Raw genomic sequence first — 25,006 nt, 5'->3', positions numbered from 1 at the left:
AGATTATAATTCAATATGACACCATAGCCAGTTTTAACTCTAGCTTCTTATTTGTGTCAGCAGTCATTCTAGTAAAGATTTAAAAAGTATTTCTCTAAGTATTGAAATATTATAACAAATGACCTCTAAGTATGTAAGGAAAAGCAGTGATATTTGTATTTCTAAAACAAGAGTTTTAAAACAGAAATGTTTCTTCTATTACATAGAAACATTCACAAAAGTTAGTTAAAATCTTTGAGGTTTTAAGTTCTTTTTTTTATTGCTTAGATACAAACTTCAGTGTCTGTGTTCCAAAAATAGCTACTATTTTATTTTCCTAGATGCTATCTTGCCTCTTAGACCAGAATAATGTTTTTGGGTTTTGCAGAAATTGCTCTACACCTTCAGATCCTGAGCATTTATACAAAATCTACATTTTTATGACATACTACTCAATACTTCCTATTTACATCCTCTATATGTATCTGCATTAAATTGAGTCCCTTTAAAGAAGTATTTTGCTGATTAATAACCTTATCCTTCCTTTTTGGTGTCACAATGTTAAATCTATACCTCATTAATTATATATGGAAGATTATACTGTTGTGGTCAAATTGTTTTCTTTTTAAAAGAAAAGGACACTATGCTCCAATATAGTTACTGTTTCTGATCAAGAAATGCACTTTAACTCCACTGTAGGGAAAGCCTATATATTCATTAGAGATTATTGTTTTAAGGTGATTCTAACAGTGTTGTGAAAGGAAGAAAGGTAGGAAGAAAAGAAGGCAAAGACATATTTCAATAAGGAAGTCTTTCTCCACGTATGTTAGTTAAATTTCCAGACTCAAACATTTAAAATTTAAAAAAAAATTCTAATTTAAGACTCATCAACTATGAGTGGGATTTAAGTTTGGCAAAATGTGTCTACTCTCTTTCACACCCTTACTAGCAGATGCTAAAGGCAGAATTTTCTCAGCTGGTTACAATAATGAAAGATCAACTTCTCACTGACTTTATAGTTTTCAATGTTCTGAAACCTTTTCAGGCAGCTTTTCCTGCTGTTTTCTCACTTGCCCGTTTGTTCCCTCCCTCCAGGTATCTCTTCCCATCTTGTGAGTGTTCCTTTCCTGTCTAAGAACTTTGAAAAGTCATCTGCATTCACTCTAGGGGCTCAGTGAGGCAGAGGACAGGGTCGCTATTTCAAGAAATGTTACTGCCATTTTAACATTCACTTGAAGGCCACCAATTCATTTGTTTTTAAAGCACATTTATGTACACTTTTAATTGGTTTGAAAGAATGAGGTGCAGAAAATATCGAAAATTTGCAGTTTAAGAAACAGTGAAATGTCTTCATCAATAGCCACCTTCCTAGCCCACCCTCTTGTCTATCTTCACCCCACAAGGAAGTGTAGCCTGCTCTGCGCACTGACCCTCCTTCTTTCCCAGTCAGGACAGTGTTCCTACTTGTCTTGAAGAGATTTTACTTGTCAAGAGAAATGAATGAAGATCCCAATCTTATTTTGATTTGTGCTAAAAAATGTCAGCTGGGGGGCTGAAGTGATAGCACAGCGGGTAGGGCATTTGCCTTGCACACGGCCGACCTGGGTTCTATTCCCAGCATTCCATAACATTTACAAGTCTGGATTACTATTCTCACTTAAATAAGGATAGTAGAAATGAGGCTGAAGGTATATATATATATATATATATGCCAAGTTATTTTTATTAAAATGAAACTGATTTTAAAATAATTTTTGTTTGATTTCATTCCTTCCTTTTCCATTGAACTTGCTTCTTCTTTAAAAATTCTTCTTGCCACTGGAATCATTGCTAAGCTTCCATATTCAGCATTCTTTAAAAGAATGCACTAGAATAAAATTCTGTGGAAATGTAAATGATACAATTTATTTTTAAAAGTTCTAAATGTTGGGCACAGAAATTACACAGCACAGTAAAAGAACTTGACATGTCTACTTAGGTGATTTACCAAGACTAACTTAAGATTCATTGTATCTTGAATTTTTAGGAGAATTATATTTGCCATTCATTTGGATGAAGAAGACATTAAAGGTATTCCAGTTGCCCTGTATTCTCATGAGAAAATGTTTTCAATGGTAAGATTTGTCTGTTTTCTTGTTTTATCCTGGCAAGTACATAGATCAATACTGCTTAGAATTTGTGGAGTCAAATATAAATAAACCTCTAAGTCAAAATAAAACATCTTTAAGTACATGTACCTATTTCATATGGATTGCTTCCAAAGAGTTCTTTTCAGCTTCTAGAACACAAAGACCAGTAGGCTAGTAGCAGAAAGGTCACTCTGAAGAAAATATTTTTAAAAAGGAAAATACTTATCACCACTTTTTCTATTTTTAAAATGTAGGAGTACTACTATTTATCCAGCCATTGATTAAGCTGATTGAATTGTATCACCACTTTTATATTTATAGGTCACCTAGTTTAATAGTTTTCCTTAGGAAGAAGGACATTCTCCTCAGAAGTGCAATTGTGGACAGAAGAAGAAGTCATTGGCACAGATAGGAAGAAAGGGAAAAATAATTCAATCATTTTGTTGCATTTGTTGAGTGATGAGGTAATTGGGGTCATAGACAAGATTCTGTAAATGGTGCTTATCTTTCAACAGTAGTAGTTCCAACTTACTCCTTCTCAGTTAAACAATGCTCTTCCTTTAACTTTGCTTTTTGCTTCCTTTTTGTCTACAGAAAAGTAACTTATCTATCAAGTCACAAATTATTTATTGATGATCTCCCTTTTTAATTATTTTTAATGAATTATCATGAGATATAGTCACAAAGCTTTCATGATTGAATTTCAGTCATACAATAATTGATTACATATCCCTCCACCAGTGTACATTTTCCAGCACCAATGTACCCAGTATTCCTCCTACTACCCCTACCCCATTCCACCCCCCCACTTTTAGGGCAGAAAATTTCCTTCTTACTCTCTTTCTGCTCTTGGGCATTATGGTTTGCAATACAGATATCTACTTTCAGCACGTCTCCCATTACGAGTGGATGATATCTCTCTTAAGAGTATAAAGTGTTATTTTGAGAAGTCTTATGAAAAGCATGTTTCATAATCCTTATTCAAAAATTGTTGTTCATAGCTATATATCAAAAACTTCTATGAATTCACACCATGTTTGTAGTAAACAATACATCTACGATGAAGTTGGAAATCACATAGAAACAAACTGATGGCATGGTTTTACATTATAGTTAGATTTTTATCGAGCCACTTGAATAAGGAATAATAAAATAACCAGCAATGGACAGGAGAGACAGTGTGACATTAAATTTTATCACACACAAAAAAGGATCTTTTACAGCTTTCAAGTCAAAGTTTATGCTTTGGGTTTGCACCTGTAAAATGACACTGATAAACACACATTCTGAATTAGCAGTGAGATCTGAAAACCATTTTGAAAAATTGAGTAAATTTTTATCAATTTGTCTAGAAAAGAATAGAATAGGAGGCACCCACCCTAAAAATTAGGTTGAAATATTTAGAAAAAAATTATAAATCAAAGGGATTAGAATCATTATTTATTGTGACTTCAGGAAAGCAATTGACAGTCCAACCTGTATATTGTCTGGAAATTATGACAACTGGGACCCGGTGGATAAGAAGTGCCTCAAGTAGGGTAAGTGGTCTGAGTAATGACTTTTTATAACTTCAGACAAAAGTTGAATTGTCCATTAAGAGTGAAGATTGTACTCAAAAATTGTATAATCTCTTTCCTCAAAATGATTCTTTGATTATAAATAGCTAGAAGATTACTTGTGATAAGATTTTCTGTTACAGGTTTACTCAAAACAATTTAAATTAAGAGACAAATATAAACTTTTCTGAGGATATTGCTATTCCTTTAATATAAAATTAATTCAAAAAGTGATACATTTCTAATCTATACATGACTAGGTAATAAGCAACTATTAATAATCACTTACACACTCTTATGAAAAGGATCAACTTTAATAATTTCATCAACAAGTGATTGTTCACAGCTAGAACCAAGGGACTAACTTGAATTTATATAATGAATATGCAAATATTCTTAAAAAATTCAATTTATCAATTTATTATAGTTAAAAATCTTTAAAAGGTTACCTTTATAGAATTTGGTTACACCATTCAAGTAAATTCACACTTTACAAAATTTAGCTACAAAGAACTCAAATTTATTGTAGCGAGATCCTAATGTTAAATTCAAACTTGACATGTCTGACTCCTTTCACTCTAAAGCTATAATTAATTTTCCCTGGTATTACACTGTCATTTAGCATGGATTGAAGCTTTAGTTTTATTAACTGCATAATTCCATTTCTTTCTAGTTGAATCTGTGTTAATAATTCTGCATGAAGAAAAATATCTGTGCATGTCTGAGATCACTCAAATAAAAGAAAAGAGTAAAAACATTTTATATTTTGGGATACATGAAGGGATCCTAATAATTCATAGCAATCACTTTACTATGGCCTAAATTACCTAGGTAATTATGCAATTTCTCTGCTCTGGTTGTCAGGGGAAACTAAGATTTAGGACTGGTGGAAGAAGTAACAAACTTGACTGAGAAGACAAGAGCTCATGACTATAGGTATCATTTTCTGTACTGTGCTCTCATTCAGTAACACAGTGGAGATAATGACCATTCATTTATGAGTAATTGACCAACCAAGAAGGAAAGTGGAAATTGTTACCTTCAGCCAGGGTAAATTTTGCTTTAGTGATAGAGCTCTAGCAAATCTGAAATAATGAGATTTCTGACAATTTATAACAATTAACCATTTCATTCATCTGAAAAATCCCACGAATAACTGACAATCAGTACACGGCTGAGAACATCTTTTTTTCATTACGGTAAGACACATCTTACTAGATCAAGAAGGATATTGACATGTGTTTACCTTATTAATGTTTATTTCCTCTTCCCTGGCTACTCCATTTAGTATACTGTACTACCCACACCCCTTATACTGATCCCTACCAAGGGGTAATGAGTCTACATTACACTTGTATATATTTCTAAATATAATATTGGCATATATTATTTTTTTCTCCCTTCTTTTCTTCACTCAACCAGCCAGACTTTATCTGTGGAGTCATAATTCCATACGATACCTCTTCCTATGCTACTTCTGTTTCTGCCTATAACTTCTGGTCACTACAGTTGGCTCAGCTGTTGAGTCTTGCCTTCTATCGTCAACTGATTCAAAGATCAGCACAGAGCCCAAAATAATATATATTCTTATTTCTTGGATATAAAAAAGTATCTAGTATAGCTTTAGAATAGAATTGACTCATTTTGAGTCAGTGAGTTTCATGTACTTAAAAGAAATATACTGTGGCCATGTGAACTCTGTCTCTTTCTAGCTTGGTTCAACTGTGATGTGTAAGGGTCGAATTGCAGTTTTGCTTTACTTTCCCTGTACTCTTGGAATTAAGAAATGCCTTGTCTTGATATTTTATTGTAGTAATGGGAAAGTTAGAAACATAAGTAGGTAATGAAGCACCGGCAATCAGGGAGAACTGAGTGGCCCATTTTGGGAATCTGGCAGAGATAAATAGTTTCTGAATCATAAAGCTGACCAGAACAGAAGCATCTGACCCCACCTGTTACCTAAGTGGAAAGGGACGTTGGGCCACTAAAACAGTAGCACTGTAGCACTGTCATCCTGTTGCTCATCGATTTGCTCAAGCGGGCACCAGTAATGTCTCATTGTGAGAGTTGTTACTGTTTTTGGAATATTGCATAACTAAAACAGTTATTAAATTAATAAGTGTCTATAGGATCTAAAACAGAATGTATCTAAACACAAAGATTCCCACAATGAGGGCCTCCCTGTAAGTCTCATGTTATGCCCCTCCTGCCTCAATGTACCTCAGTATATTGTCACTTTGCAACCAATTGGAAAATTCTATTCTGCTGTCCTTTTTGTTTAATCATTGCCATGACCGCCAAAAAAACTCCTACAAAAAGTGTTCTATCCCCTGATCTGGGACACAACGTCAGGTGATGGCCTGATTGCCATTCATCTTGATGTTAAATCATTAAATCACCTAAAGATTTTTTATAATGTTTTCATTATGATTTTTAAGCGAATTCCATGACAACATTACATATATTTTATTAAAAATAAGTTTGTGGAAAGTATATAATGTGTTTCCACCATCTTACTGTTACAAAAGCTCTGATATGAATCAAATTTAAACCATAAAAAGACTAAGGAAATACAAAAGATAGAATTGATGACCACTAGTAGGTATAAGTTATTTCTATCAAACTCCAGGTACTTATTTTTTCTTTTTTATTAAAAGAATGACTTTACTCATGAGCAGAAATCTGTAATAAAATATGCACTAGGAACAAAATATGACTTGGGAAATTGGACTGAGTATGAGTTTCAGAAATAGGAGAGTATGATCAAATCATTTGGGAAATAATTTGTGATCCTTCCAGAAACAAAAAATAATCTACCTACTTCTGACAGAGTAAAATACTTAAAATTTCAATTGTTAGTCTTGGGAGCAAAATTTCCCTCAAAGTTGGAAAATTATTTTGGTTCACACTAATCCCTCCTCTGTTGCAGTCTCATACCTCTTGGGTTTCTTAGATTTAATAGATTTTGATAATCTTAGGCTCAATAAGTTAGGGGAAGTATGTATGTCCTATTATTTTGGGTTACAGAAATGAAAATAAATTCCATTTCATGCATCTTCAGGGAAAATAATGGGTGACATATATTACATATATGTTTTCTTATACAATATGTCCATGAAGATACTCTTTGTGTCCTTTGAAAAAAGTTTAAGCATGCTTAGTTTAGTAATCTCTCTCCTTTACTTGAATTCAGATTATCTGCAGATTGCATACAATTTTTATGAACCTCACAGAGTAAAATCAAAGGCACTTTTTCTTCTCTAATTTTATATGTAAGATATTTTATAAAGCCATGCTCAGCTCACATTTTATATTGTTTTCATTAATGAAAATGTATATGAACTGTATTTCTACCTGAAAACTATGTAATACGGAAGTGGAGACTGGAGAAGTAAAGTTGGAGACCCAAAGAAAGCATTTTAGAAAACCTGTCATTTTCAAAGAATCACTATACCCAGAACCCACTTTTGAGGACTTCTGAGTTTGGTCCCCTAAATCCCCAATCAAAGTTAATTGGAGGATAAAAATAAACCTTATACTACATAAAAATCAGCAGAACTAGTTTAATCCTGTCACAAAATTAAACATAGTGTCTTTAAATAAAATTAACTATTACTAAAATATCCTTCTCCAGGCCACTGAGTATGTTTAAAATACGTTTTGGCTTCTAGGAGCATAAAAGTACCTATTTCATAAAAACTAACTAAGATTATAATTCATCAAGATAATGAAGGCTATCATTGTGATAGATGAAATGTTAAATAAAACATGATTATAGTCTTCAAAGTTACACACTATGATATGCACTCATGTAACAAGAGTGATTAGATCATAAGGTAGGAAATATTTATCTTAGATAAGATAAAAAATACACTTTTAAAGTCAAAGTCATGTCCAGTTGTCATGCTGCCTTAATTTAGGAGTTGATATTTTAAATAAATACTAAAGAATAAAGAAAATGAGAGGGAAGGCATAAAAGAGGGAATTTTGGCAAAAGCATAGCATGAACAAAGTGATTTAAAAACAAAATATTTAAGAAATATAAGGTCATGAGTCTACGGTAGTTTACTTTCTTGTGTGTGTGTGAGAGAGAGTGCGTGTGTGTATATGTGAAAATATATTAATTGTTGCAATGTGATTTGATGAAGTAAATATATGAGTGTACATGAAAGCATGAGTGAATTAATGCATTGGAATATGAGTCTGCCTCGTGAAACAATCATTGTAAAGGTAGAGAGACTCTCCAAACAATAATAGTGAGTTTTGTTGAAATATTGAATGCAATCAAAGTGAAAGTAAAGTGAAATTTATTAGTTACACAGGCGGGGGGCTAAGGGTAGGGGGGCTAGGGGCGTGGGGGGGTTAGGGGTGTGGGGGTGCAGGGTGGAGCTATACTGGGATTCTTGGTGGTGGAATATGTGCACTGGTGAAGGGATGGGTATTCGAGCATTGTATAACTGAGACTTAAACCTGAAAACTTTGTAACTTTCCACATGGTGACTCAATAAAAAAAATTTTAAAAAAAGGTAGTGAGATATCAAGAAGGATGTGTTTTATGGGGCATTAAAGCAGAAATAACTCAAACCTCTTAGTATTTTATTAACTATGCAGCATAATAATGAGCATGCATGACACCTACGAGTACCTGAAACTACTTCCTAAACTGATAGACACAGTCTACAAAGCCAGGTTGGTTGGTTGATAATTTCTACTCACATTGCATGAGAAACAGTGAAGGATGGAAAGTAATATCTGCTGGTAATTTCACTATGTTTGTGAAATTTCATTTTAAATATAATCCTTTGTAAGGAACATTCTTATACTTCATGAAAAGAAAAACAAAGTTGAATGATTAAATGAATAGCTAAACCACAACTACAAAGACTGAAGGTCTTACTCTAGATTCAAGAAGACCTACCAACACCAGTGTTTTTTGAATTTTAATTACTTGTATATTTCTCCTATCTTATGATTACTCATGCCAGTTTTCTAATATTTATTTATAATTAAGTTATAATTAAATTAATTTGTCTTGAAAAGGAAATTTATATAACAATTTAATGTGTTGGTAATACCATTCAAATATTAATTATAAATTCTTTTTAACGTGATATCCTCTAGCTCCTAATTACTTAAACTGTGGGTTGCAAATCCATATCTGGTAATGAATGTGGAGGTCATAAAATTTTTGTTTTAAAATAAATTTGTGGTTTATTATCGATATATATATATATATATGTATAAAGTACTTAAGTCATGTAAAAATTCCTTGAGTGAAAGTAGTCAGAAGTGGAAAAGTTTGCAAAGACCTGCTTTAGCTATGTAGTCATTGTGTAGTTGACTACACATGTAGTAGTATATGTAGTTAGTGTGACTGTGTGTGTATGTGTGTGTGCATGTTATATTTTCTATGAAATAATCCTTTTCTTGTCTCCCTGAACCTAATCTGTCTTAGTTCTGAATAAAGACAGAGGACTGGGTAAGCAAAATTAAAATTATATTTCAGTTTCCACTTACTCCTTCTTGCAAGTAAAGTAGAACAGGCCCAAACCTATACATGATGGTCCTGGGCATACCTAATAAATTATAGAGACAAAACAAAATCAAACACAAAACTTGCCTGACCACTACCCTCTGACATAGGATGCTTTGGAATACTGCATTTCATACAAAAAGAAGGCGCTCAGCTGTTGTGATATCTATGAATTTCCCTTTTAGACTATAACTTATGCTCCATATGGGAAGCAATTAACGAGCATACATCTTTCACAGAATGGATTTCCTAAATGTTTAATGAATCTTTAAGTGCATATTGAATAAATGAACTCACACATATGTATATGTGTAAGTGCTTCTTCTTTGGTCTATTAACCTCCATCGTACAAATTTTTATAACAGCTCAGGTACTCTAGGACACGTGCTTGATATGAATATATTATTATCCTATGATTCATTTACAAAATATTGTGTCAGAAATTTCAAAATTTCAACAGTTCATAGCTGATACTAACATTCCCACAAAGTCAGGACAGTTTTTTGAATAGAACTTTTAGAATCAGCTCTTCTCTTTGGCTGTTATCTCTTTCACTGTATTCCTGCTTAGTTCACACACTGGAAATTACTTCTTCATATATTCATGATAGAAGCAAAAATACAATTTTTCTATTTTCAAGTGGAAATACGTATAAAAGAAAGATATTTTTTAGAAGACAATGTGTTATTGTAGAAAGAGTAGAAGCTGTGGAATAATACAACTTCAAGTCTGTCATTTAAAGATTTCTAGCTGTATGACCTTAGCCAAGCTAATTAACCTTTCTCCCTTCCTCTTTAAAATGTGGGCAAGACTGTTTAGGTTTTCTGAAAGACTGAAGTAAATAAAAGCATTTTAATCACAAAGTAGATGCTCAAAAAAGATAATATGATTTTCCCTTCTATATTAATTTTGAGTTGTAAGAAACAAGTGAGGTGAGCTATTCAAGAATTTTGAAAAAATATTCAAATGTATATAACACTTATTCATAATCAACTACTTGATATGCTCACACCAATCAGATATTTCTATTATTCAGGGAAACTACCTCTTCAGATAAAAAATAAAACAAAGGAGTATAACTTTGCATTCCTGAACCATAAGAACTAGAATTTCTTATTCAGGTTACAAAGTCAGAACCGTCCAGGCAACTAGCCCTGTCACTATGGTAGGGAGGGAAATGTGACTAAAAAACTGACGTACAGTCAAGTTTTCCATACAACTGCTGGCTGTGCAGCATAGAAATTAGATTTTTAAAAAGTACGTGTCCCGAGAAAGAAAGAACTTAAGTTCTCTCTGGGTTTGCAATCTATGTTTAGACTCTTTGATGATTGTATTTAGTGTCTAAGTGGAATGAAGGAAACTGTAGTGTCAGGAAGATAGAAGAGGGAAACACAAATCAATATTGTGGAGGATGCTCAAGGAAATGACTTTTCTTCCTACTTGATATTTTTGATATGTGAATGATGTATCTTAGTGCTTTCATTTTCTAGCTTTAGAAGAAAATAAATACAGAAAAACTAGATTTGGGAAAACTAGACACTGAGATTGGTACTTTCAAGAAATTAAGCAATACAAATGAACTACTTTAGTCTAATAAAAGAACGAATGAGAAAATAACAATGGTAATTTTATTTTTATTAAAATATCATATTTGTTTTCTCAAGGAGTATCTTTCATATTCAAATCTTTAATTTTAACAGGTTGTACTCTGATGCAAGACACATACCACACATAGAATCAAGATTCTTACAGACAACTTATTGCCATAATTAAAAATCTCATCTTAATTTAATAATACAATGTTTTCAAAAGAAAATAAAAAACACTGTGTATTTAATTAGAAAATATCCCTCATAGTTTATGACTTTGAAACAAACAAAGATGTACCTATGAGAAGATATTTTGCTATACTTAAAATTATTTCATTTCAAATTAACTTACTAATTCAGGATAAGAAAAGTGCTATTAAATAATTACAAATGAGCCAAGTTATTTATACTTCAATGTATATACTCTTTAGAGTCTGAAAATCAAAAGGGTCTTAGAAACTATATTATCTTCTAGTCAGCACGAGAACTAGATGAAAGGCTCAAATTACCTAAATCTTTCTTGCAATGATTCTTCTTAGACATTATTTTCTGGACAAGACAATGATGAACATTGAATTTATAGATTACTTTTAAAACAAAATGGTTTACCTTCCCTCTATATTTCATCAACATTTGGAATTTTCTTTCATAAGTATCCTCACTAATTATATCCTATTATCCATCTATTATTAATTGATTCCTTAGACATGATTTTACAAAATAAGAATTCAAGGAAGTTTGCTATTTTTAAGAGCATGTTGGGTATGAATTACTACCTCTCTATCATTCCTTTTTCTCTTATATTCTTTATTTTTTGGAGACCAAGTAATATATAGATTGTACTAATTAGAGGTATGCCAAATAATGACAATAATACAGTACACTGATATATGGCTATTTATCACAATAAATTTAGTTAAAATTAATAACTATAAAGTAGTACTGTAGCACTGTCTTCCCATTGTTCATTGATTTGCTTGAGACTTGTTGTTACTGTTTTTGGCATATTAAATACGCCCTGGGTAACTTGCCAGGCTTTGCCATGCAGGCAGGATACTCTTGGTAGCTAGCTTGGCTCTCTGAGAGGGACAGAGGAATTGGAACTGGATTGGCTGCATGCAAGGCAAATGCCCTACCCGCTGTTCTATCACTACAGTTCCGTCACTGTCACTGTCACTGTCATCCTCTTGCTCATCGATTTGTTCAAGTGGGCACCAGTAACATCTCTCATTGAGAGACTTATTGTTACTGTTTTTGGCATACCCGATGCGCTTGAGTTGCTTGCCAGGCTCTGCCGCGCGGGCTCCATACTCTCGGTAGCTTGCCGGGCTCTCGGAGAGGATAGGAGGAATCAAACTTGGGTCGGCTGTGTGAAAGGCAAACGCCCAACCGCTGTGCTATCGCTCCAGCCCTTACAGTTCAGTATTATAATTTATTTGTTATGCTGAAAAATTCTAAAATTTACTCTCAGAGCAACTTTAAAATATACAATAAAATATCATAAACATGCCATACTGAACTTATAATTAGAAGTTTGTAGTTTTTGAACATCTTCACTTATTTTATAGTTCGCCTTCCTTTTAACTGTAGCAGTTACCAAAAGTGATTCTATGATATCGTATTTTTGTTTCTGCTTTTAGACCCACAGATGAGATAGATTATACAATATATTTTTCAAACTGATTTATTTTTTTCTTAGGATAATATTCTCAAGGACTATCCAATAGAGCAGTAAATGGCAGGATTTTCTTTTCAACGATTGAATAATATATGAATAATATATATCATATGCCAATGGATGGAAAACTGTGAGACTACAAAATATATATGTCTATAAGACATCACATAGTTAGGTTGTTTAATTATTCCTATTGTAAATAATAAAATCAGACTCAGGGGCAAGTGAGTGCAAACAATTTTTTGAAAGAATGTTTTATCTGGGAAAATACTTTAAGTGAAATTTTTGAGTCATATAATATTTTTTACTTTTGTGGTTTGTTATTATATTGTTGAGTACTTGGGAACCACATATTGCTGAAAATCAGCACACGGCTGGAGCAATAGCACAGTGAGTAGGGTGTTTGCCTTGCACTCGGCTGACCTGGGTTTGATTCCTCTGTCCCTCTCGGCAAGCTACTGAGAGTATCCCACCCACACAGCAGAGCCGGGCAAGCTACCCGTGATATATTCAATATGCCAGAAACAGTAACAACAAGTCTCACATTGGAGACGTTACTGGTGCCCGCTCAAGAAAATTGATTAACAACAGGATGACAGTCCTATAGTGCTACCTATGCAAGATATGTATTATGTGCCTTAAATCATATCTCAGACCCTATTTTTAAGTTTTTGAGAAAACTACTGGTTTTCTAAATGGTTGAATCAATTTACATTCCCATCAATAGTGAGAAGTCTTCACCTTTCCCTACATCTTCATCAACAATTATAAGATTTTGTCTTTTTATAAATAACCATTTTAACAGGTGTGAGATGATGTAGACATGTGATTTTCATCTACATCTCCTTGATAATCAGTGATCTTGAACAATATCTTTTGTACTTGTTGGCCATTTATATGTTTGTCTTTCTTTCGCCACTGGGGACCCAACCCAGTGAGCCCCCCCCCAAGAAAAATGTTCTGTCAATGATCCACATACTGAGACTAGTCAAATAGTAAGTTTGTATTTCTAAATTTAATATTGTGGTTTCTTCCATAAAATGTAACTTTTAATCTTTTATGGATAAGCATATGTGTAAACTAGTTCTGTTTTCACAAGTAAGTGTTCCCTTCCTCTATCCAAAAAATATTCATCTTAGCCATTTCCTTCCCTCTCATTTGTGCATGTGACTAGTGAAAGAACAGTTTTAAAGTAAAAATTCATGACACGCCTTACTTGCCAGGATAATAGCCATGACATGTAAGGCATGAGAGTTCTAGGGGAGAGTTCCAGTGAAGTGTATAATCAACATTGTGAATGTACCAATGTCGCATCCCTTGATTCTATGGATATGAAAGCTGAATTGATCTCAGCAGATAGAATGAAGCTAAGCATCTTGAGATGGAAATCAGCCTAGATTATTGAGCGAGACTCGATGTGTAATGATAATATCTTTATGAAAACCAGAAAAGGAGAAGACATGGCAACAATACAAATCATGTATAACAAGGCAGAGGTGGGAGTTGGCAGTTAACAGTTGGGAACACCTGGAATCACCAGTACTGGTAATTGCAAAAAATGTATTTTTCCTACAACTCCATATTAATTTCAGACTTCCAACCTCCAGAAATTCTTAGAGAACAAATCTATTTTTTGGTGCTATTTTCTTTCCTTTTTCTACAATTACAAGTAACAAATACAGGCATTGTAGAATGTAAATATACAATCCAATTATTTAAGCATCAATGAACATGCAAATGATAACTTTTGTCACTGAGGATCCCAGCCTGGGACACGGCCTGACTGGTCCTTAGAGAAAAGTATCTCAGAAGCAGTGAGGGAAAAGAACTATGTACCTCCAGTTACAGGTTTGAGACAGTTTTTCAAATATGAGCAAAGTCTAATTTAGAGATTCCCTTATCTTTGAGAAAGATATTTCTCAAAATCTTCAGTAAAAGAGAAACACTTCCTTCCAACCAAACTGACAATCTTAACCTAGAGTCAGTGGTGCATAGCACCAGGTGTGCTTGCCCCAGTAATCAGACAGGTCTAGGGGAGAATTACAGCTTTAGCCCAAGCTCTGGGGGCCTGAACAGTCCCTGATTCAATCAGAGCAAATGGAAGTCTGCTCAGAGTCAGGGAAAGAAACGCATAGTCTCCACTTAAGGATTCAGATGTGGGTGGAATGTAGCATCTAGAGTTGTTGATTTATCATCTTACTCTAAAGGGACACCTAGTCTTAGAACAGAGCCAGCCAGAAAAAAATGAAATTGAGAGACTGAGGGAGGAGAAGAAGTGAAACATTGCTTATATGATTTAGAATTCAAATGCAGCTTGGCTGTATCCCCCAGACATTTCTGTTGCAAGACCTGATAAATTGTATTTTGTTCAAGACACTGACCTCCTTCTCCCAATTATTGATAGCGCAGGTCACATTATTTAGAATACTTTATGAATTGTGCTGATATATGATAGATGTTCTTAACCTATTAGCTTGAAATTTCAGGTCATATATTCCCAAAGAAATTGCCTCGGAATAATGGCTTCTCATTGTTGTCTGCCCAGCAGAATCACCTGAACAATTCTGTAAAAACTTAAGATGCCAAGATGCCACCCAGCAGCATTCCGCAAGAATTAGATCAGAATCTCTGGAAGGAGACCGACCTAGTTTCATTAGCCCTCAAAGTACCTCTGGGGTGATTTCAGTGTTGAGCCAAAGCTCAGGGCTACCGTTTTATGGCTAACTCACAAGCAGGAAGTATAAGAAAAGGAGAAAAAAGATTTTACTTTAAATAGCAACCCTAAGTATTGCCTATTGATTTTGAAGCTCACTACGTACGTCTGTAGAGTCAGCTTCTAATCTTGTGTTTGCTCCCTGTGGCAAATTGTTGCTAGTTTTCTTCGGCAGGACTTAAGAGAATCTTTTTAGCCTCAGTAGGTTATGCTTATTTATTTTTCTGCAGTGAAAACCCTTCCAAGCCTTTGAGCTTGTTATTTATTAGGGACTAATAAATTTAACTCGACCATATGCACTGCAGAAAGCTTGGTGTTCTGTGAGGTAGACCACAGACTGTTATCTTCAAATCCTTCAGCTTAGTTCATGAAAGGTACTGGTATTACATTAATAGCTGATGTGAAGTTGTGTGCAAATAATGAACTTTTAAACGCCGGATACATCTAGGAAAGTCACTTACCAAAAAAACTGTGGAAACTTGAATAACAATGGGTATTTGAACCTAGCCTGTGGCAAAAGCAAGAGCTCTGGATTTAGAGTCATAAAACTAGTCTTCCTACTGCTAGTAGCTATGTTTGTCATTTGGAGCTTCAATTTTTGTCATGTTTAAAATAAAATGTTATCTATAAATCTCACAGCATAAATAAACTGCGGTTGTTTTCACTGATAAGGCTTGTAAGCAAAGAATAAGACTAAAATGTAAGTTAGAATTTGGGGAAAATATACATATAGGCATACTTTTAATGCATGGTTTGAAAAATAAAAAATATTCAAAGATGAAAGTTATAATTATTCAAAAATTTCTGCCTCATGGGGCAGAGAATTGAAACCTACAAAAATTATTTAGTTCTACTGTATTTTGTCATCTCTGTTCCTTATCAATCACATCAAAGGAAAAAAAACCCTTCTATTTATAAGCATCAACAGAGCCAGGGAAATTTAAAATATTTCTTGTAGAATTGCAAATGTACCAGGTACTGTCTTACATAATTCTCATAACAAATAGGTGAGAAAGTCAAGGCCCAGAGATATTAAGAAATGTAAGGGAGGCTGTGTTGCAAACAAATGAATAGCTGAGCTGTAATTTGGAATCAGGTTTAACTCCACAGACATTTGTCTGCACTGATGTTACAGTGATTTTTTGTTCTAGCATAGACATAGCTTTTCATCTAAAAGAGATAGAAAACACTGACAATTATCATACTTTCTTCCTACCAATTATTTTTCCATACTGCAAGTTTAGAAAGTATGATTCCTTGTAGGAAATGTGCTGATACAGTTTCCTTTGTCCCTTTAGCCAAACCATTTGTCAGGTTTTAGCTTGTGATCATAGCATCACTTATCACCATAGCAGAAGTGCTACTCTGAGACGTTGGCTCATGTAAGCTGGAAGAATTCTAGTTTCTAAGTAGAAATAGCTCTTTTGGAATTTTGGATTTTTTTGCTCCTGAACAGATAATTATGGGGTCAAAAAAACCTGAAGGCTTAAATATCTTTCTTTAGAGGCCATATGTGAGAATGATATATATTTTTTAAATTTCAGTTTCAGACCAAAGGAATTTGCAGAAACAGAAGAAACATATCTCAGAATTAGTTAATATAGAGTAAATTCTTCACACTAATGCCCAGATAGTCCTATTAGCTTCCAAGTAGTATAGAAACATCATTTGGTAGAAAACTTCCTTTCATTAAAAAGGAATTGTGGAACAAACAATGAGTACGCTGATAATGTTTTTTGTGGACATAAGGAAATATAGTTCTACCTCCGCACATCTTGCTCAGGTACTTGCTAACGTCTCTTTATCCTCAGCTAATACAAAAATATTGAAAATAACCTGAATTTGTTTTCTTTATGCAATGTAATTTTCTTCAGTGTTGTGATTAATGTGGAAATCTTTCCAGAACAATTTTGGGGGAAATGTGCTTTTTCAACTTACAAATTATAGAAATGTTAAATCATGTGACTTTTTGTTTTACATGATGAAAATGGCATTTTATTAAAAACTATTTACATAGCAATACCTGGCTTGAAAGATGAATAGTATCATAATAGAAAATATCTTATGAAAATACTAAGCAGACCTCTATTATTTCTGTCTCTCACATTAACTGAACCTATACTCTTCAAATGCCACATACCTAGAGCCATATTTTGATATGATGAAGGCATTAAAATAATCTGGGAATTCACTTATCACTGTCACCACATTGTTTTGGCTTCCAAACATTTTTTAAATTGTAGTACATTCTGTTTCTTCAGAATTTAGATTCAATAGTAAAAGAATTTTGTGCTTATTGGCCCTTATTTTATTTGGAGAAAACCTCTAAAAAGACAAAACATCTAAAACTATAAGAAATAAGAAGAGAAATGCAAAAAATAAAAGAATTTGTTTTATTAGGTATATAATGGGCTGGAGTGATAGCACAGCGGTAGGGCGTTTGCCTTTCATGCCATCGATCCGTATTCGATTCCTCTGCCCCTCTCAGACAGCCTGGCAAGCTACCGAGAGTATGGAGCCTGCGAGGCAGAGTCTGACAAGCTACCTGTGGCGCATTGGATATGCCAAAAACAGTAACAATAAGTCTCAGAATGAGAGACGCTACTGGTGCCCGCTCGAGCAAATCGATGAGAAATGGGATGACAGTGACAGTGACAGATATATAATACAAATACATTAATATCCTACTACCAGGTGGATTTAATGAGAATTATTTGAGATTTAGCGACTTCCAAACAGGTATGGTTGCTAATAAATTTGAGCATGAGTTATACACCGTTACTTGATATATTTGTTATTTTGAATAAAATATTTGCTTCTGCATCCGTAGATCCAACTGCACATGGCAAATGCTTCATTCCCTGCTGTCCTCAACCTAAAGCTATATTAGATTTATCCTTAAGCCTTTACATTTCTTCAAATTCTCCCATTTGTATGTTTAGGTTCAGCTGGTATTTGAATCATCCATAGATAGCCATAATCTTGAATAAGATATAATCTTGAATAACACTTTCGGGGACTAGTGATACAGTACAGTGGCTGTGATGCTTGCTTTACATGCCTTCAACCTGGGTTTGATCCTGACATTCCATATAGTGCTCTGAGCACCACCAGGAGTAATTCCTGAATGCAGAGCCAGGTGTAAGCCCTGAGTGTTGACAGGTGTGACCCAAGCAGTAAAAAAAATAAAACCTGGGGCTGGAGTGATAGCACAGCGGGTAGGGCGTTTGCCTTGCACGCGGCTGACCCAGGTTTGAATCCCAGCATCCCATATGGTCCCCTGAGCACCGCCAGGAGTAATTCCTAAGTGCATGAGCCAGGAGTGACCCCATGCACCCCATGCATCGCTGGGTGTGACCCAAAAAGCAAAAAAAAAAATAAGAAAATAAAACCTTATTGAGCCAGTATTTAATATGTGTCCTCAACACAATTATTCTATCATGAATATTATGTCAAATGCAGCACTGTGGGGAAGGACAAGTAAAGAGAGGCTTCTAAAATTTCAGGGCTAGGACAAATGGAGACATTACTGAGACTGCTTGAGAAAATCAACGATCAACGGGATGATGATGATGATGATGATGATTTAGTATTTATGTCGCTTAGTTATCATATTTAACAGTACTGTTTAAGAATTAAAGGAATACTATACAGCTGTTAGGAGCAATGAATTCATGAAATTTGCTTTTAAATGGATAGACATAGAGAGTATTGTGCTAGGTGAAATGAGTCAGAAAGAGAAGGACAGACATAGGACTGCACTCATTTGTGGAGTATAGAATAACATCACATGAGGCTGACACCCAAGGAAGTAGATACAAGGGTCAGGAGGATTGCCCCATAGCTGGAAGACTGATTCATGAGCAGAGGGGATAAGGTAGATGGAATAGAGAAGGGATCACTAAGAAAATGATGGCCGGAGAAATCAGTTGTGATGAGAGATGTGTGCCGGAAGTAGATAATGAACCAAACATGATGACCTCTCAGTGTCTGTGTTGCAAGCCATAATGTCCAAAAGTAGAAAGAGAGTATGGGGAATATTGTCTGCCATGGAGGCAGGGGGAGTATGGAAAAGGGGGGGTTATATCGGAGATATTGGTGGTGGGGAATGTGCACTGGTGGAGGGATGGGTGTTTGATTATTGTGCGATTGTAACCCAAACATGAAGGCTTGTAACTATCTCACATAGTTATTTAATAAAATTTTTTAAAAAGATTTAAAAATCCCAGTCACAAATTTTATATGCAGCATGTGTCATATTTATTTATCTCACATTTTGAACATGACAAGAGTATAGGGAAGCAGCTAATATTTCAGCAAATAATATAGCCAACACATGTCTACAGTGTTCTATTAATTTCTAGAGACTGAATTCAGAATAAAATCACTCTGAATATATTTACAAGGAAAAAAGCTTGTAGAAGGATATATATATATATATATATATATATTTGATATTTTAAGTAACACTTGAAAAATGTTTAGGATGGGAGTCCAACCTAACACCATGCACAAAAGTCAGATCAAAATGGATTAAAGACCTCAATATCAGACCACAATCCTCAATATCAGACCACAATCCGTTCAGCCCTTTTGGAAAACAGTATGGTCGCTCCTCAAAAAATTAGATATTGAGCTCCCATTTGACCCAGCAATACCACTTCTGGGAATATATCTCGGAGAGGCAAAAAAGTACAGTCAAAATGACATCTGCACTCGAATGTTCACTGTAGCACTGTTTACAATAGCCAGAATCTGGGAAAAAACCTGGTGCCCGAGAACGAATGACTGGTTAAAGAAACTTTGATGTATCTACACAATGGAATACTATGCTGCTATTAGAAAAGATGAAGTCATGAAATTTGCATATAATTGTATCAACATGGAAAGTATCATGCTAAGTGAAATGAGTCAGAGAGAGACAGACATAAAAAGATTGCACTCATCTGTGGAATATAAAATTAAATAACAGAATAGGAGACTAACACCCACACCCAATAATAGTAGAGATAAGTACCAGGAGGTTGGCTCCAAGTCTTGGAAGCTGGCCCCACATGGAAGGGGCAGCTCGCATAGAGAAGGGAACACCAGGTAAAGTGTGGTTTGAGGACCTGCACGGGATGGGAGATGCGCGCTGAAAATAGAATATAGACCAAACATGATGGCCACGTAGTGCCTCTGTTGCAAACCACAGCACCCAAAAGGAGAGAGAGAGAACAAGGGGGAATGCCCTGCCACAGAGGTAGGGTGGGTTGGGTGGATGGGGTGGGAGGGTGGGAGGGATACTGGGAACATTGGTGGAGGGGACTGGGCACTGGTGGAGGGATATAAACAAAATGCAAACATGAAAGTTCACAAGTTTGTAACTGTAACTCATGATGATTCACTAATAAAGAAAGAAAGAAAGAAAGAAAGAAAGAAAGAAAGAAGAAAATAAACATATTTTATAATTAATAAAAAATAAAATTTAAAAAAGAAAAAATGTTTAGGAATTCATCAAATACAGATGAAATAATTAAATATTGGTTTGAATAATGCTATTGTAGTTGATAAGCATGTGAGACATTCTGTTTATAGAAAAAGTATGGTTTGAACTGTGTATATGTATTAAGTATTGGTTTATGACTAAAATATTTATGATTAAAAGATTATGACTAAAAGATTATGAATATATAGTTCAATGATTTGGAACGTGTCATCAAGAGATCTTAAATATAGGAAGAAAAATTGTTTCTTTTCCTTTGTCTGTTTTAAAAAAGCAACCACTGATTACTGAGTGCTACTAATGCATCACATACTAATTGTGATACTTTACTCATAACCTATCTCTTAATTTTTAAAAGATTCTTGCAGACAGATATTATCTTCCCTATTTAACAAGTAATAAAACTAGCATTCAGGTAAACACTGCCTATAACCAGTCAGAATTCTGGTTAGTGACAGATTTTTAATTCTAACTCATTTTCTTGACTCAAAGGGTTGCATCCTTTGCATTATATTTTTGACGTTATCTTATAAGAAATAGAGGGCTAGTGAACATTTATGATCACAATTTTGTACCATGACAAATAACCTAGAAAGGACCTGAAGTAATTGAGGTATGAACAAAAGTTTCATTCATAATGACAGCAGAGAACAGATTTCAGAAGTAATAAGAATGCACAGAATAGACGGGAAAGTTAGTAGTCTTAATAAAAACAGGAGATCAAGTAAACTACTGTCAGACCAATACTTAAAAAAAATAAAACCAATTAGAAATTGTAGGTAAAATACAAAAGTTTGGATGAACAAGGACAGGCAAAAGTGGAACAGTTGACACTAGAAAGAAGGTAATGCGTGATGCATATGCAATTTAAAACAAACCATAATGCTGCAATTTCTTTTCATTTCTTCATTTCGGGGGGGCCATCCCTAGTCAGGGCTTTCTCTTAGCTCTATGGTCAGGTGTAGGATAATATTGGTTTGTCCTTTCTCTCTTGCCACAGGGAGCTTAGGTTTATCGGTTACACCTATCACAGTGCTCCCGAGTCACTCCCATTCTTCTGTGCTTATCCGTAACTTCTCTATGCTCTCTTCCCCAACCAGTTAATAAGCTTTTCCCCAAATTAGACTCTGTTAACTTGTAAGGTCAGATTCCTCAGAAATCTATGATTTTATATGTATCACTGTAATCCCATTGTTCATTGATTTACTCGAGCAGGTTGCCAGTAACATCTCAATTCGTCCCAGCCCTGAGATTTTAGCAGCCTGAGCTTACTCATCTTTCCCAAAGACTGGAGGCTTCTTTCAGGGTCAGGGGAATGAGACTGTTATTGTTACTGTATTTGGCATATCGAATATGCCATGGAGAGCTTGACAAAAAGGTATATGTAAACATATAAAAATATCAAATGATACAATTTCAGAGGACAGAGCGATAGTACTGTGGGTAAGGTGCTTGCCTTGCACGTAACTAACCCAGGTTCAATTCCTGGCGCCCAATATGTCTGTATAGTCTCCCGGGCCCACCAGGAATAATACCTGAGTGCAGAGCCAGGTGTAAGCCCTGCACACTGTCATGTGTCAAGACAAATTCTGTAGTGAGACATTTTTGAAGGGTTGGGGGTGGAGCCATACCTGATGATTTTGAGGGGGCCCTATGGCGTGCCAGTGCACAACATAACTGCCCTCCTGTCTGTCCTACTGCACCGGCTCCTAGAGTGAGACATTTACAACCTATTGCTGCTGATTTTATATGTATGAGTGAAATCTTGCCTTTCTCCTCTCCTTATGTCTTTTGAACAGTTTACTTTAAAGCAATGTCCTTTTTGTATGGACAGAGGAAGACAGTTAATATTGTGCTTTATAACTTGGGAGTTAATTGTCTCCAAACATTACACGCTGCGGGAAATCTGCTTTCTTGACTTAAGCCTCAGTTGCTCTTAGTTCCTAGCACCCCAAAATCAGGGACCCAACTTTGTCCATACAAATTATTTTGTCCATACAAAATGATTAATATTATGAATGTTTATATGTTTGTTGGACTAAGGAGAGGAGAAACACACCCATAGTTGGAATTTCCGTCTTGGTCTTGGAAGATTTGTCTTGCTGAAAGAGAATCTGTCCTAGAAGAAACATCCCTCGAGGGAAAGACTTTACCCCTATTGATTGTGACCACACCTATGTGTAAGCCCCAAACCCTCATGCTTTGGGATTTAACTAAACTGTAAGAGTGGGCTGGGGTTCCTGAGCCAGGGCCAGAGGAGAAGTAGAATGAGAGAGGCAGAAGGAGAATGATGAGAGATGGAGAAGGAGAATGAAGTAGCATGGGGGAGGGAGAAACAGGAGGAGAATCAGAGGAGAATGGAGATGGGAATGGAATAAACTGAAAATGACACCAACCAGCGTGGTCCTCATTCCTTCCTTCACCTGCCCGTTACCATTGGCCTCTCCAGGGTGGGGGAAGCCGCATGAGACTACTGAGCATGGGCGGTGGTGAGAGAGAGAGAGAAATTTATTTTTAGTGCATTCACACTCAGGTATCATTCCTGATGGGGATTGGGGAACATATGAGGTAACAGGGATAGAACACAGGTTGGCCACTATCTGCTTTATTATCTCTTCAGCAATGAGTCTGCCAATTCTGGCAGAACAACCAGTGAACAAAAGTACAAATTGTTGATTCTGGGGAATAAGGCATGAAGGAAATAGCCTTCAAGAAAGGAAATAGCTGGAGCAAAGATACTCAAATGTGGTGTATAGATATACCCAACACTGTCTATTCTCTGACTGATATATGCTAAGTACAGACCTTTAGAAGTAGTCTGAAAGATTAAAATGAAAGACAAAAATAAAAAAGAAATAAGAGTCATATCTTCAGAGTCAGAAAAATAAATATAAAAAGATAATGTATAGCATAAAATAAACAATGAAACAAAAAATCCAGAAAACATTAGTTATTCTGAAAGGCAAAACGACCAAAAGTATTCAAGCCTGTATTAATTCATTATTTTGGAAGGGCAGATTGAATTTTAAAACAGTTGTTACAACTATTCTTAAAGCTGAAAATAAAAATATGTCCCACAGATGAATGCAGTCATTCACAATGTTCATTCATTTATAAACAAATCTCATGATTTCACTTTTCTAGTGGCTTTAGATTGGTGCCCATAGACAGTAGAAATAAAGACCAGGAGGACTGGTCCATGGACAGATGCTTGCTACAAGTGGAGAGGCAGGGGAAGGACAGTTAGGATAGAGAAGGGGACAGTATAACAATGATTGGTGGAAATGATTTTTCTGGACAAGAACTGAGTGCTGATATAGGTAAAGGGATATATAATACACATGATAACCTGTCAGTACCTGTAATGCAAACCTTAATGCCCAGAAGAAAAGAGAGAGTGAGTGAGGGTGAGGGGAGGAGTATGGAAGAGAGAGAGACAGAGAGAGAGAGGGTGAGGGAGAGAGAGAGACACACAGAGAGACAGAGAGAGAGAGAAAGTGCTTGCTATAGAGGAAGACTGTGGTGGTGGTGAGGGTAGGGATTGGGTGGTGCCAGGACAGAAACTGAGGACTTGGTGGCGGGAAATGTGCACTGGCAAAGGGATGGGTATTGGAACATTCTATGACTGAAACCAATAATGGGCAACTTTGCAACTGTGTATCTCATGGTTATTCAATATAAATTATTTAAAATTTAAAAAATGCAATCTATCAGGGTAGAAGTCCTCAAGGCTAATTCAAAGTATAAGTATATATAATTAAAAATCTGTCAAGCAGAAAAAAGAAAATAAAAAATGCTTATATTGAAACAAAAGAGAAAATAAAGCAGAGAATTAGAAATAATAAAAAAGAGCCAAGAGAAATCTTGGAACTTAAATGACAATGTCTTTAAAAAATACCCAGTGGAAATATTTAAAAGTGTATTGATGATTTCAAAGGGCTGAATAAATGAACACATAGAATGAGCAATACAATATATTTAATATGAAAACCATTATGCATTAAAATAGAAAAATGAGTAGAATCTTACAAACTTGTGTATAATAGTAAATGGTAATGTACATGTAATTCTAATTCCAAAAGAAAAGGAAAATATGACTGTCAAACAAAATTTTAGAAAAATTTTGGTTGACACTTGCCTTGCATGTGGCCAACTCAGGTTTGATTCCAGGACCATTTATGGTCTCCTGAACCCTGCCAAGGGTGAACCTTAAGCGCAGGCTCATGAGTAATCCCCAGTATAGCTAGGTGTTGGCTCAAAAGAAAACAAAACAAAGCATGAATATACAAATTTGGGGAAAGACTTTAAAATTCATGAAGAAGAAAATGTTTATATTTGAATAAA

General features: G+C 35.0%; 1 protein-coding gene and 1 long non-coding RNA gene across 4 annotated transcripts in view; one reads left to right on the top strand and one right to left on the bottom strand.

Moving 5' to 3' along the window:
- The window catches only part of NKAIN2 (sodium/potassium transporting ATPase interacting 2), a 1,086,277-nt gene that overhangs the window by 209,485 nt on the left and 851,786 nt on the right, over positions 1 to 25,006 (bottom strand). The window lies entirely within an intron of this gene.
- The window catches only part of LOC129404197 (uncharacterized), a 58,460-nt gene that overhangs the window by 18,584 nt on the left and 14,870 nt on the right, over positions 1 to 25,006 (top strand). Inside the window, exon 2 of the long non-coding RNA XR_008629759.1 lies at positions 2,006 to 2,093. This is a non-coding gene — a long non-coding RNA (uncharacterized LOC129404197). The remainder of the gene's footprint in view (positions 1 to 2,005; positions 2,094 to 25,006) is intronic.

Source organism: Sorex araneus, chromosome 4 (assembly GCF_027595985.1).
Source record: "Sorex araneus isolate mSorAra2 chromosome 4, mSorAra2.pri, whole genome shotgun sequence".
NCBI lineage: Eukaryota > Metazoa > Chordata > Mammalia > Eulipotyphla > Soricidae > Sorex > Sorex araneus.
Note: the sequence above shows the minus strand (reverse complement) of the source record. Positions and strands in the feature narration are given on the sequence as shown.